The sequence below is a fragment of the Triturus cristatus genome, chromosome 3_1 (assembly GCF_964204655.1).
Source record: "Triturus cristatus chromosome 3_1, aTriCri1.1, whole genome shotgun sequence".
NCBI lineage: Eukaryota > Metazoa > Chordata > Amphibia > Caudata > Salamandridae > Triturus > Triturus cristatus.
In genome coordinates, this window is record NC_140583.1 from 903,109,613 (window position 1) to 903,124,672 (window position 15,060).

Sequence of the window (15,060 nt, forward strand, 5' to 3'; positions counted from 1 at the left end):
GTCCCTTGCTGCTGCCTAGGCCAGGGTGGTGGCGTTCCCCGTTCCTATTCTTTTTGGATGGTATCTTGATAACTCAAGAATTTATTTTCTACTTTTGTCTCTTCTTCTATCTTTCTGAAATGAGAATTTTGAATTGATAAATATTGCCTAATGTCTCTACATCTATCCCCTCCGTGTGACAAATGTATTTGCTGAGATAGGGTATTTGCTAGATGATTATTAGATTGTATTCTCTCTCATGAGGTATTTTTCCGAATTAATGCATTGAGTTAGATAAAATTTAATAACTTACAAACGTTTGTTGTTATTTGCATTTGTCGATGATTTGAAATGACTATTGACCTTCAATTAATCAACTAATTGATCCATCGATCAAGTAGATGAAGAATTGAATCCGAGGTGATTATATGAGAAGTTGTGAAAATGAATGACTATGTATTGTCTGTGCAGAAAACGCTAACTTGACCCCCAGCGCAACAGGGACAATTGGGTGTATGTGTATGGACCACAGTACATGGAATTGTTAAATGCTCGTCCCTGGCCAAAAATGATTAGGTCCGTGGTGGATCACATGTATTTTAGCGGTAGATGCTCCAACTAACTTTGAGCAAAACCTCTGGCCAGTTGAAATGAGAATTGTCACTTCTTGTTTTTCTAGGCTACCTGCTATTTTTTCATTCAACACTTTAGACTTCCAGACTTCCGATGTGATGTGTTTTATTTTAACAGACTGTCTCAAGTTCTTTAATAAGAAAATTGTATTAATATGTGCAGTTAATCTAAAGACAATCAGTTTATATTATATACTTTCTTTTAGTATTATTGAGATGCACATATAAAACATACCCTGCACAATGTACGCTTTTGTAAAATTATGTGCTCTACAGTTGTATTTTGGGAACGTGTGAAAGGGCATAAATTGACTTAAGTCTCTTAAAATATCTTTTTAATTGTGCATTTTGCCTCCTGACAAACAATCTGATGCTCACAATGAAATGTTTCATGCCTCTGAAGTCACTTGTCTTGTGTTAACACGTTAGAATAATGATCAACTGTAATGGGTAGAGATCCAATTAATAATGTCAAAAGTGACTTGGTGAGATCAAAGCGCATACTATTTGATCCTTGAAAAAATTTCAGGAATTGCAGTTTGAAAAAACCATGACAAAGCAGTCTTTCCCTTTACAATAAAAGCACATCCTACACGCGTGGTCAAACGATTGACCTTGAATTACTGTGTTTTACAGTGCTACAATCTCAAAACTGTTTAATTGAAACTTGCTGAAGTGTTTCAGGATGGCCTATTTGCTATTTAGAGCCTCCAATAATGCTCCTCTTCTGGAGAATGATGATTTATACTCAGAATTATTTGAAAAGGATTACATTGCAATTTACTCAAATGATTGTTTTTATATGATTATCAGTATATGGGGTCACAGCGCGGTGCTCACAAAACAAGCATCAAATCTTTGTCCTTTGATATGGCCTTGTTTAAGAAATTGAATTGTTAGTTGCAAAGGATGTGCATCCTGCATATGTAGTAAGTCTGAAAGTGTCTCTTTAATGGGAACCAAGTACCCAATCTAGCACTTGACTCCCTCGGGTAGCCAATCAGAGAAGTCAGAAGGCCTGCTCATTGGAGGTTGTGTGGGCTAGTAATAACCCCAGTTCGCTGCTACGTGCTCAATAAATTATTTTCCAGCCACTGTATTTTTTTGTAAAAAGGAAGGGTCCCTTATTATAAACAAAATACAGAATTATATGTGTACTGTTAATTACAAATTTATAAAATCAGGTAGATGGAAATACTTTTGGTGACATCCTCATAACATGTTACATCCTTAGTGGGTCCTGTAACCGATAACTACAGTACCCCACCTATACTAGATGCAATGTGGCAATATCAGAACGTGTCATTATCAATACGTCAGGCTTACTGGTTTTGTAAGAATGTCACCACATCAGTAAAAACAGAAAACATGTTATGTTTTACAATGGCAACACCACTTAAATCAATGGTGACAGTACCAACATTCAATATATTGTCAACCATCAACATTATTAATAAAGCATTGTGTTGAATGACATGAATTCTAGAGTCTTTTTTACATTTTTATTATGTTGGTTGGATAAATTAGGATTTTATATTGTGAATCCAGAGACACCAAACATGAATGGGGTCACCTATTTGGAAGTTAAATATAAAATGTAATAAGAAAATTCCAACGTAATTGTTAGAACTGGGGGTCTCTTGTTGGCAGAGGTAGGTAACTTTGACCAAGTAGGGACCCTTGCTTCTAAGTCAGGGAAAGGGGATTACACTACTGGATAACCCCTGCTCACCCCCTGGGTAGCTTGGCATGAGCAGAGTGGCTTATCTCAGAGGCAGTGTGTTAAGCATTTGTGAACACATACAGTAATACAGTGAAAACACTACAGATAGACACCACACAGGTTTTATAAAAATAAGTATTCTTTATATAGACTTAAAACAAGATCACAAACGACAAAAATCCACAATACTGTACTCAAAATTGACTTAAAGATGGTAGAGTTAACTTAGTTCAAGTTGATGATAAATGTGACACAGTTCTCACAAAAGTACCTGGATGCGTAACGCAGAATATACAAAAGGCCTGCAGCGTTGGAGATGCGTTGGTTCCTTTCTTCGGGGGAGATGATGCGTCGCACCTCAATGCTTGCTAAGAGTAGGGGATGCGTCTTGATCCTTACCGGAGAGGAGATGATGCGTAGATTCTCATGCTGTAGCCCTGTTGCACTGCGGCAAGATGGAGCCTCGATGCGATGCAACAATCCAATGCGATGCGATAAGATGGCGCCCTTGATGCGACGATGTGAAGATGATGCATCCACGCCCTGGCAGCCTTGCGGCGACTCTGTACTTTGGAGCCGCGACAGGCCCTGCGACACGCTTCTCCGGTGATGTGACGGCGACCTTCGCGGTGGCGACTCGCTTATGCAGTGATGTGACAGCAGACAGCTGCGACGAAGACACGCTTCTGGGAGATGCGGCGGCAGCACGCTTCTCCGGCAATGCGATGACTACAACTGTGGCGGGAACATGCTTCTTCTTGTTGCGTCGTCCCCCAGCGACACACATGCTTCTGCAGATAGAATTCCCAGCAAGGAAATTCAGAGGGGAGCTGGTGGTGAAGTCTTTTGTCCCTGAGACTTCAGCAGGAGGCAAGCACAAGTACAAGCCCTTGGTGAAATATTCTGCAAGATGATGAAGTACACACAAAAGTTCCTTCTCCTCTCCATGGCACTGAAGACACCAATGTAGGCCAACCCAGAAACACAGCACACTGGCAGGGGGGCAGTGCAACTCCTACAGCTTCCTTTGGTTCTTTTCCTTGGCAGAGGTTCGTCTTGTTGTTCCAGAAGTGATCTAAAGTCTTGGGGTCTGGGTCCACATATTTATACAACTTTTCTCTTTGTTCTCTGAAGGCAGAGAGGCCTTTGACAAGTCCAAACCAGTTCTGGTCAGTCCTGGTGCACTTTGCTGACAAGACTTATTCTTTCCTTTCACAGGGTAGGCCAGGGACATCAGACACACCACAGGAGGTGGAGCCAGCATTGTGGAGGGAAGGCACCGGCCTATTCAGATCTCAGGTGCAGCTACTCCCACCCATCTACATGCAGATCTCTCTATTCAGCCTTGTGCTGACTCACCTTCTCCCCTGGAATTCCCCAGCCCCTGTCACTCACAGAACCAGACACACAATACACAACCTAGCAGAGGCAGGCTTGGACAGTTAAGCAAGAAAATACATACTTTCTAAAAGTGGTATTTTCAAACACAGAATGTTAAAACCAACTTAACTAAAAGATGTATTTTATCATTCTGAGTTCAGGCATACTAAACTCAAATTTCTGCCTAGTTCCCTGAGTCAGTTAGGATTATAAGATGTACTAATCAAGCTGCCAATTGTGGCCTATGGGGAACAAGTCGCCTTGCAATAGTGAAAAACTAAAATGGCTGTAATTCACTATCAGGACATGTCACACACACCAGGGCATGTCCTACCTTATACTTACAATGCACCCTGCCCTTGAGCCTACCATTGGGGTGTCTGATATGAAGAAAGGGGAAGGTTTAGGGACTGGTAAGTGGATGCACTTGGCCAGTCAGCATGGCAGTACCAGACTGCACATAGGCTCTGCTACGGCAGGCCTGAGACACACTTTACAAGCTGTTTCTGTGGATGGCACAACCAGTGCTGCAAGCTCTCCAGCAGCATTTGAATTACAAGCCCTGGGCACCCCTGGCACACTGTACTAGGGTCTGACAAAGCAAATCAAAAAACCCAATCATGGAGTCACTAATCAATACATCAATTTAACCTAGGGAGCACTTGCACTGTGGCATCATCAAAAAAGACGCGCTAGCCCAGGCAGTGCATGCTGTGTGTTGCAAGCATTGTTCTTAACCGCTTTTTAACTTTTAAAGCATTTTAAAGCATTTTACTACATTTTAAACATTTGAGTGTCTATTTCCTCCGCATTTGCCACGCTACTCACTTTCTCCTCTCCTGACCGGTCCTGCTCTCCTCCCCCGCACGCTCTCACGTGGTCTAGCGACCGTGAGGGTGTCAGCTGCTGCACAGCAGGGCTGATTGGCGGGGAGGAGCCTGGGGTCACGGGGGCCCAAATGTTGCACGCTGGAGCGAACGCTCGCAGCGGGAGCGCCGATGGTGCGCTGCCTGTCTGCGCCCGTCCACGCCCAACCGCGTCCAGGGGCCAGGACCCCTGGCCAATTGCGGGCTTACACAAGTATCGAACTTAGATCCTTTAATCACAGACCTGGCCCCTTGAAAACCGAGACAATAATGGCACTCAAGAGAGAAGGACTCCTCAGCCCTCAGAAGGAAGAGACACCCAACCCCAACCCAGCTCACATCCCGGGCCACCATCCCAGCGGCGCTGATACCCTGAAACTATCGGTCCTAAATACACGTTCACTACAGAAACACGCCATTGAGATCCTCACACTCCTACAAGATGAGGCCCCAGATATACCAGCCCTGTCTGAAACGTGGCTGGATGAAAACTCCAGCCCCACCAATCTGGCCGCACTACCCGATGGATATGATGCCTTCTGGCATAACAGGCCAGTGGGGAAAAGAGGAGGTGGGGTGGCGTTCCTGTTCAAAAAGCACCTGACCATGGAAAAAGTGTCTGGTGAATCTCTAGAAGGGGCACACACTCTGACTATCAAGGTCTGTCACCACTCATTAAGTATAACTATCACTATTGTGTATCGCCCACCTAAATGCTCCCCATGCTTTGTAGATCTCCTGACCGAATGTGTGTCTAATCTCCGCTCACACTTCCAACAACTCCTGGTGGTGGGAGACTTCAACTTCCACTGGGATCAACAACCCAAAGAGGCACAGGCCCGACAACTGGAATAGACACTCACCAATCTTGGGCTTACCCAATTAGTAACAACTCCCACGCATGAGTGAGGACATACTCTAGACCTGGTCTGGTCCACCACCCCTCTTATGACACTAAAGGATATCAGCCCATGTGCATGGTCTGACCACTATTGTATCAACCTTATACTTCCTTTCACTAAGCACAATGCTCGACCCCCTTCGGACTGGAAATACGTTCATAATTAGTCAAAAATAGAGGGCCCGCCACTAATAAGCACCCTCCGAGATTGCCCACTCAAGAAGTCAGAGACAGCGGACATTGATGAGTGGTCCAAAGCCATTTCCAGCCGGCTTCGTTCTACCATCAACATAATTGACCCAGAAATAAAAATAAAAATTGGCAATAAAGGCAAAGGCACCCCGTGGTTCACAGAAGAACTCAGGGCCCTAAAATGTGTACTCCGTCAGCACAAACGACAGTGGCGCAAAAATTATGAACACCAGGCCCTTGCAGAGTATAGAGTAAAAATCGCCATCAACAAAAAAGCGCTCCTCTGTAGAAAGGCGGATTATAATGAAAACAGGATCCTAGTAGCAACCAATAAACAAAAAGAAACTTTTAAAATCCTAAAAGAATTAAGCCGAAAACAGACACTGTCGACACCTTCTAACCAAGAACAATGCAATCACTTTTTATCATATTTCTCCAATAAAATCCAGGACATCCTGACTGAGATTGACAATTCCCCATTTAAGCAACCACCCAATGTAGAGAAGGCCTCTCAGGGAAAGAGAGTAGAAATCCTTTCCTCCTTCCAAACCCTCGACCTTGAACCCTACGACGCATTGCTATGAAGATCAAATCTGGCTCACCTGCCGACCCCTGCCCTCCTAGAATCTTTAACCTAGCTCTACCAGAAATGGAGGAGGAAATCCTCGCCCTGGTGAACTTCTCCCTGGAGACTGGAGAGGTCCCAAGTGAATTTAAGGAAGCCAGAATTATCCCCCTGCTCAAAAAGGCTGGTGCGGATACATTCAATATGAAAAACTACAGACACATTTCCCAACTCCCCTTCCTTGCAAAAATCTTAGAGCAGCATGTCCTGCAAAATTTTTCCAGTGCATGGAGGATCACCACCTCCTGGGGGACAGGCAGGCGGGTTTCCGAGCTCACCATAGTACAGAATTGGAGATGCTATCGGTGCTTAATAATATAAGGTTGACTGCTGACAACAAAAAACCTTGTGTCCTAGTCCTCCTTGACCTGTCGGCAGCGTTAGACACGGTCAACCACGCTTTACTCCTGGAAAGATTATGAACAATTGGAATTGGGGGATCTGTCATACAATGGATCACCTCATTCCTGATGAACCGCACCCAAAGAATTCAGATGGGTGACTGGGTCTCAGAGAGGGGGCCTATTCCATGTGGAGTCCCACAAGGGTCGGCTCTATCACCCCTCCTATTTAACATTTAACATATATCTAGGCCTCTAATTAATGCCCTCGCGGCTATGGAGTGCCATGTTTTCAATTATGCAGACGACACACAAATTATTCCGCAAATTGAAAACACTCCTCAAGCACACTCCCAGGCGAAAGATGTTCTACAATTCACGGTCAACTAGATGACTGCCAACTCACTCAAGATTAACCCATACAAAACCGAGGTCTTAGCCATGACGGATGTTCACAATCCTTGGAACTCCCTCTACTGGCATCAGGAGCTGGGCGATGCTCCAGCCCCAGTCCCAGTGGTTAAAAGCTTGGGATGCCAAGCTTACATTGGCCAATCAAGTTTCCACTGTATTTGGTACCTGCGTGTGCCTACTCAGGCTACTAAGGAGACTCTCCCCTATCCTCTCATTCTCCTCCATGAGAACAGTTGTGTCCGCCGTGATCTTGGCCCGCCTTGACTATGCCAATTCGCTCTACATTGGATTGCCAGACTCCCTAGTGGGCAAACTCCAGATAGCTATGAATTATGCCGCCAGGCTCATTTTCAAACTACCCAGGCACACGCGAGCATCACCCCTCCTTCAACGCCTCCACTGGCTGCCCATAAAACAAAGGGCCAAATGTAAGGGCCTCTGTATCGCTCACAAGGCCATTCATGGCCAAGCACCCTTGTATATTAAACAACGACTTGAGAAATACGTACCAGGTCGCTCGCTAAGGTCCTCCACGGAGAGCCTCTTAAAAAATGGCCACACTTCAACTACGTCACCAAAAGAAGACGAGCCTTCTCTATCCTCCTACCCACTCTTTGAAACAGGCTACCGAGCCAACTCCGCGCGAAAAGCCGCCTTCTTCCTTTCATAAAACATCTAAAAACCATTCTCTTCACAGAAACTTGGACTTAACTATCTTCTAATTGCCTGGACCCGTTGCGGTTCTTCTTGCAGCGCTTAGAGACCTTCCGGTATTAAGCGCTCAAATATCCAAATTAACATAACATAAACCAGCAAAACATATCAAAAACAAAGGAGGCAAATCAGAAAAAATGGAAGGGAGACTCACGCCAATGGTACCAGGTCTAACACGTGTTCCCTCCAGCTGCAATGTGGGGAGAACTACCCTTCCCCTTGGGAGTTCTCTTCACTAAGGTGGAAAAATCTGAACAGACCATCAGCATTGGCGTGTTCTGGACCAGAACGGTGTTCCACCATAAAGTCCATCCCCTGCAGGGAAATGGACCACTTCAACAACTTTGGGTTCTCACCCCTCATCTGCATCAACCATCTCAGGGGCCTGTGGTCTGTCTGAACCTGGAAGTGAGTCCCAAACAGGTATGGTCTCAACTTCTTGAGCGCCCAGACCACAGTAAATGCCTCACGCTCAATTGCACTCCACCTCTGTTCCCGTGGAAGCAGCCTCCTACTGATGAAGGCTACAGGTTGGTCTAGGCCCTCCTCATTCATCTGTGCTCAGAAGCGTCTGTTTGAACAATGAATTCTTTAGAGAAGTTGGGCGCCTGAAGCACGGGTGCTGTGCACATGGCAGTCTTCAGGGCGTCAAGAGCCTTCTGACAGGTGTCAGTCCAATTCACATTCTTGGGCTGCTTCCTGGAAGTCAGCTCAGTCAAGGGTGCAACAATGTTGCCATACCCCTTGACAAACCTCCTGTAGTACCCTGTGAGTCCTAAAAAGGCTCTCACCTGTGTTTGAGTCTTTGGGAGTTCCCATGCCAGGATTGTATCAATCTTGGGTTGTAGGGGCGCCACCTGGCCGCTCCCTACCTGGTGCCCCAAGTACACCACAGAACCCTGCCTGATCTGGCACTTACTTGCCTTGATCGTGAGGCCAGCCTGGCGCAGTGCCATCAACACTTCCCAGAGGTGGCGCAGATGTTATTCACAACTGGCGCTGAACACTGCAATGTCATCCAGGTAGGCGGCACTGAAATCTTCCAGTCCGGCCAACACCTGGTTGATCAACCTCTGAAAGGTGGCAGGGGCATTCTTCATCCCAAAGGGCATAATCCGGAATTGGTAGTGCCCATCTGTTGTGGAGAATGCTGACCTCTCTTTGGCCCCATCAGTTAAGGCGATATGCCAGTACCCAGATGTCAAATCAAACGTGCTGAGGAACCGTGCAGCCCCTAACCGATCAATGAGCTCATCAGCTCTGGGGATGGGGTGCACGTCAGTCTTGGTGACTGAATTGAGTCCTCGGTGGTCCACACAGAACCTGAGTTCAGGTGTGGCACCAGGCGAGGTGGCCTTTGGGACCAAGACCACTGGGCTGGCCCAAGTACTGTTGGAGGACTCAATCACCCGTAAGGCAAACATCTTGGAGACTTCCTCCTTGATGTAAGTTCTGACCTTGTCAGTCACTCTGTAAGCCTTGTGCTTCACAGGAGGACTGTAACCAGTGTCCACATCATGGACGCACCACTCAGTGACACCAGAAACCAAGGAAAACAACTCAGAGAATTGTCCCAACAGTTGGCGACAATCTTACTGCTGATCAGGGGTCAGAGTGGCAGAGAGGCTGACACCATCCACTGACCCATCTTGCTCTGTTGCAGACAGGAGGTCAGGAAGAGGCTCTGTCTCCTCCTCCATTCCATCATCCGTTGCTAGGAGCATGCCCACTTCGGACCTTTCTAAGTGGGGATTCAGGCAGTTAACATGTAGGGCCCGCAAAGGGTTCCTTGGAGGCCGCAAGTTCAGTAGGTAGGTGACATCACTCTTGCACTCCACCACCTCAAATGGATCAGTCCACCTGTCCTGGAGCGCACAAGGCTCTACAGGGACCATTACCCAAACTTTCTGTCCAGGTTGAAGCTCAACCGGAGTGGCATTCTGATCATGCCACCGCTTCATCTCTTCCTGGCTGGCTTCAAGATTCGCCTGAACGAGCACTCTGAATCGCCGAGTCTGGTTCCTGAAGGCCAGCATGTAACTGTATACATTCTGGGGAGGTTTCCTGGGAGATTGCTATCCAGCCATCCTTGACCAGACTCAAAGGTCCTCTTACTGGGTGTCCATACAACAGTTCAAAGGGTCTGATTCCTAGGGACTTTTGTGGCACCCCACGGTAAGCAAAAAGGAGGCATGGCAAGATGATGTCCTACTTACGCCTCATTGGTTCCTCAAGACCCATGATCATGCCTTTAAGGGTCCGGTTGAATCTCTCAACCAGCCCATTACCTTGGGGGTGGTAAGGAGTGGTGAACTTGTATGTAACACCACACTCCTTCCACAGGGACTTCATATAACTGGATAAGAAGTTGGTATCACAGTCTGACACCACCTCTCTGTGGAACCCCACAGGAGAAAATCCCCATCAGTGCACGTCTCACCACGGGGGCCGTCACTGTCCTGAGCGGGAGGGCTTCCGGGTACCGGGTAGCATGGTCCACCAAGACCAGGATAATCCTGTTGCCCATGGCTGTCTTGGTGTCCAGTGGCCCCACAATGTCAATACCCACCCGTTCAAAGGGGGTACTGACTACCGGGAAAGGTTGGAGAGGAGCCTTTTGCTTCCTTCCACTTTTCCCACTTGCCTGGCAAGTTTGACAGGTCCTACAATAAGTGTCTGAACTCTTCCGCATCTGGGGCCAATAAAAGTGGGTGACAAGCCTTTCAAAGCTCTTGTCCTGCCCCAGATGTCCAGCTAAAGGTACATCATGAGCCAACCCCAGTAGGAAGGCTCTGAAGCGCTGAGGTACCACCAGCACACGGACTGACCCAGGCTCAGCAACCTTAGGCCCTGTGTATATGAGGTCGTTATCCCAGTAGATCCAATGTGATCCAGACTGATCACCTGCTGCCTGGTTTGTGGCCTGTTGCCGCAAACCCACAAGAGAAGGGCACTTCTTCAGTTCTGCACAAAATTCCTTCCTGGAGGGCCCTCCTTCTTGCTGCCAATGGGTCAGCTCAGGCAGGTCCCCCAGTTCAGCAACTTGTTCCCCTGTAGGTTCCAGGGCATCCCCCTCAAGGTCTGCCTCCTCCTGGACCGTGGGAACAATGGGGGCTGGTTTCCTGTGCCCACTACCTCTTCTCCTTAAGCAGGTCCCTGGGCCATACTTTCAGGCTCCAGGACCTCTTCAACACCCTTACTGGCTGCCATAGACCGAGTGGTCACACACGCCCACTCAGGCAGAACAAACATCTCTAAATGAGCCTTCTTCTCCACCTTAGCCCAAGGGGAGCTTTCCAAATCATTGCCCAACAGACAATCCACAGGCATGGCTGGCCTCACAGCTACCTGAAGAGTACCAGAGACCCCCCCACTCAAAGGGAACCTGAGCCACCTTGCTGTGGCTTTCTGTGTTGTCAGCAGCAACAACTGGGTAAAAGCCATTGGGGACAACCTGCTCTTGAGACACCAGGTGACACTTGACAGTTGTCACACTGGCTCCTGTGTCTCTAAGAGCCTCTACTCAATGGCCATTGATGGTCACCCACTGCCTGTATTTCTTAGTGTTATCAGGCAGCTGAGTTTGAGGGATCATCTCAAAGTCTCCCAATGAGACAAGGGACATGTCTGCGGGACCCCACCCACCTTGGGCACCCTTCTCCTCCCCTCCCAGGGCTACACTCACCATCTGACGGGGTGGTGCACATGGTGGTACTCTGGAATCCTTCATGGGACACTGTGCATCAAACCAACGGTGGCCCACTTGACCACACGTAAAGCACTTGTAGGGGCCCCTCTGAACAGGTTTACCTGTCAGGGCCTCTTGCTTCTTCTCAGGGGGAGGCTGGGAACCCTTCCCTTTGTTCCCTTGGCAATTATTTTGGGGCCCTTTCTGGAACTCCCTCTGTTTACCCTTGCCCCCCCACTCTTCTACTGGGGACCCTGCCCACCTTTGGCGGAATCTCCTACATGACCCTTGTGGACACTGGTACTGACCCAGCGGTCCGCCACCTCAGCAAGCTTCCTAAGGTTAGTTAACTTGCTATCAATAAGGTGCTGGCGTAGCTCTGGAAAACAGTTAGCAGACAAGTGCTCCCATGCAAATAAATCATAGCGCTCTTCCAAAGTATCCACTTTGCTACCCTTCACCCAACCATCCATAGCTCTGCAACAGAAAGACACATATTCCACCCAAGTGGTTCCCTCCAGCTTCTTGCAACTCCTAAACCTCTGTCTATAGAGTTCTGGGGTCAAACCATACCTTGTCATCAGGGCTTCCTTCTTGTGGGCATAAGACATCCTATTCTCACTGGGCAGGTCTAACAAATTATCCCTCCCCTCACTCACAAAGCGGCCCCACAACCCAGCTCCCCAATCGTTCTCAGGCACCCGGTTGGCCAACATTGCTATCTCATAGGCTGCAAACCACTGCCCAATATCCTCATGCTTATGGAAATCTTTGATGACATCTTTGGGAATATACAATCTGCTTTCTGAAGAAACAGATGGTGCGCTGCCACCAGAGGGAGCGATCTCTAAGCCCTTTGCCTTGATCTCTAACTCCCTTAACATCCTCTCATGCTCCATTCTCATTCTCTCTCTCTCCAAGGACAACTTGTTTTTCTCTATTTCCCTCTGACCCTCCATCTTAAGCTTAGCCATCTCCAGCTTGTGTGCCCTATTTCTATCCCTGTCTTCCAACTCTCTGGGGAACAGGTCTTTGGAAGAGACACTACTGCCAGGTGGGGACGGCACCCCTTCCCTGGCTGGAAACACTGGCCTATCCAGTTGCCCATCTGCATCCCCAGCTGGCTCCACCACTGACTCAGGGGCATTTCTTGCTTCTACCAAGGCCCTCAGCGCCTTTTGGTAGTCATCCTTTTTGGAAATGCCTGGTGTAGCAACTTTCAATTTCTTGCAGAGAAGCTTGAGCTGTTTCAAAGTGTAGGTTTCCAATCTCTCTTCCTCAGAATCTAGATCCATAAATGCAACAGATGCTGGCCTACTCATGGCAGTAAGAACTGGCAGTTCTGAGGAAAGAAAACCATTCCAAGGAAAAAAAGTCTACCCAAAAAAGTATGTGGTCGCGTTTGGTCTGCACTCACTAGTAGTGTACACCAATTACTGTATATGAGTCACAAATGCAGCTTCAAATCCTCACCGCTGACCACCAATATTAGAACTGGGGGTCTCTAGTTGGCAGAGGTAGGTACCTTTGAACAAGTAGGGACCCTTACTTCTAAGTCAGGGAAAGGGGATTACACTACTGGATAACCCCTGCTCACCGCCTTGGTAGCTTGGCACGAGCAGACTGGCTTATCTCAGAGGCAGTGTGTTTAGCATTTGTGAACACATACAGTAATACATTCAAAACACTACAGATGAACACCACACAGGTTTTATAAAAATAAGTATTCTTTATATAGACTTAACACAAGACCACAAACGACAAAAATACACAATACTGTACTCAAAATTGACTTAAAGATGGTAGAGTTAACTTAGTTCAAGTTGATGATAAATGCGACAATGTTCTCACAAAAGTACCTGGATGCGTAACGCAAAACAAACAATTAATTAATCAATAGTTGTTGGCAGCATTCCTGTCGCCCTGTTTGAAGATGGGGATAAATATCGATCCTTTCAAGGACTCCTGGATTGTGAGTGCACTTTTTATGTCCTTGATAACTGTTACTAATGCTTTACTCCAGTATTCCACATTGTGCTTATACAGTATTGGTGGAATTCTGTTGGGGCCTGGGGCTCCTACGAGTCTACCCCTAGCTATTTGTCTCTTGATCTGCATTGCAGTTAATCCATAGCACGGTGATGAGTCAGGGCCTGCTGCTGTTTCAACTCCGGGATATTTTTGTCTACTCTGGGGGGAGTCGCTGTGCATTGCTTGCATGGGGTGTTGTGCCATTTCCCCTTTGGGTGGTGCCTCTGTCTTTTTTTACGGTCCAGGGTTCTTTGTCCGCCTCATCCTTCTTTTGCACTTTGTTGTTGAAATGGCTAAAAAGGAACTCTGCCCAAGCAGCCTCCGTTATGTTCGAGTTTATTCCTGGGTGGTTTGGTCATTGGATTTTGTTGATCGTTTGCCAGAACTTGACACTGTTCTTTTGTTTGGCATCGTGGAGTATCCTAGTCTGTTAGACCTGTCAGCCCTTTGGGTGGTCCCTCCTCATCATTATTTATTTTGTCCCACTTTTGCCTCAAACCCTGTTAGTATTTTTCCTTTTTGGGAATCACCAGACTTTTTCGTATTGATGCAGATTCAGGGAGCCATTTTATCTACCCCTGGAACTTCTGTCTGAGGGCCTGGAGCACAAAATGGTGGCCACCTGTGACATCATCAGAACCCACTGGAACCTACTAGAACCTTCTGCAACATTCTGGAACCCTGTGACAGTTGGGGGCGGTTTGGAATGTTGGGAAGATAAGCCAGAGTTGACAGTTGGAGTGGGCAGTTGGCACCTGACTGGTGAAGAGAGAGGAGCAGAAACCTGAAGGAGGAAGGAGTGAGGCAGCAGGGGTGGAAACTTGTGCCTGGAGTGGGGTCCATAAACCCACCCTTGATACTAGTCCCTACTGACTGAGCCCAGCCTGGAGCCCTGTGTGGGAGAAAGCAAGAAAAACCGTCTTAAGGACCTGGACAGCAGGAACAGGCCTTAAAAGTAAAGAACAGCAAGTACCTGACCTGGTTACTGGTAACTACCTGAAGTCCGACGTCGAGAAGCCTAGAGACCTGGAGCCCGAGGTGGAGAAGCGGCGCTGACTGGAAAGCAGACGTCGTACCCGGAGCCGCCAGAGGTCGAGAGAGGGCGCCGACGGAGGTCGTGAAGAGTACCAGAGGTCGTGGAGGAAGTCACCCGAGGTCGAGTGTGCGGCGTCAACAGGGGAGTGAAGTCCGCCCCCCGGAGTCGCCGGAGACCGAGGTGAAGCGTGCCGGAGGTCGGGAGTGGAGATCGCACTCCGGAGTCGCCGGAACCTGAAGAGAATCGTGCCGGATGTCGGGAGTGGAGATCGCACTCCGGAGTCGCCGGAACCTGAGGAAAGGAGCACCGGAGGTCGGGAGTGGAGATCGCACTCCGGAGCCGTCGGAAGTCGACATCGAGCCAAGACTGCCCGACGTCATCGAACCGGAGGTCGACATCGAGCCGAGGCCGCCGACATCGAACCGGAGCCGCCCGAAGTCGACATCGAGCCAAGACTGCCCGACGTCATTGAACCGGAGATCGACATCGAGCCGAGGCCGCCGACATCGAACCGGAACCGCCTCCCGGCGTCGTCAAG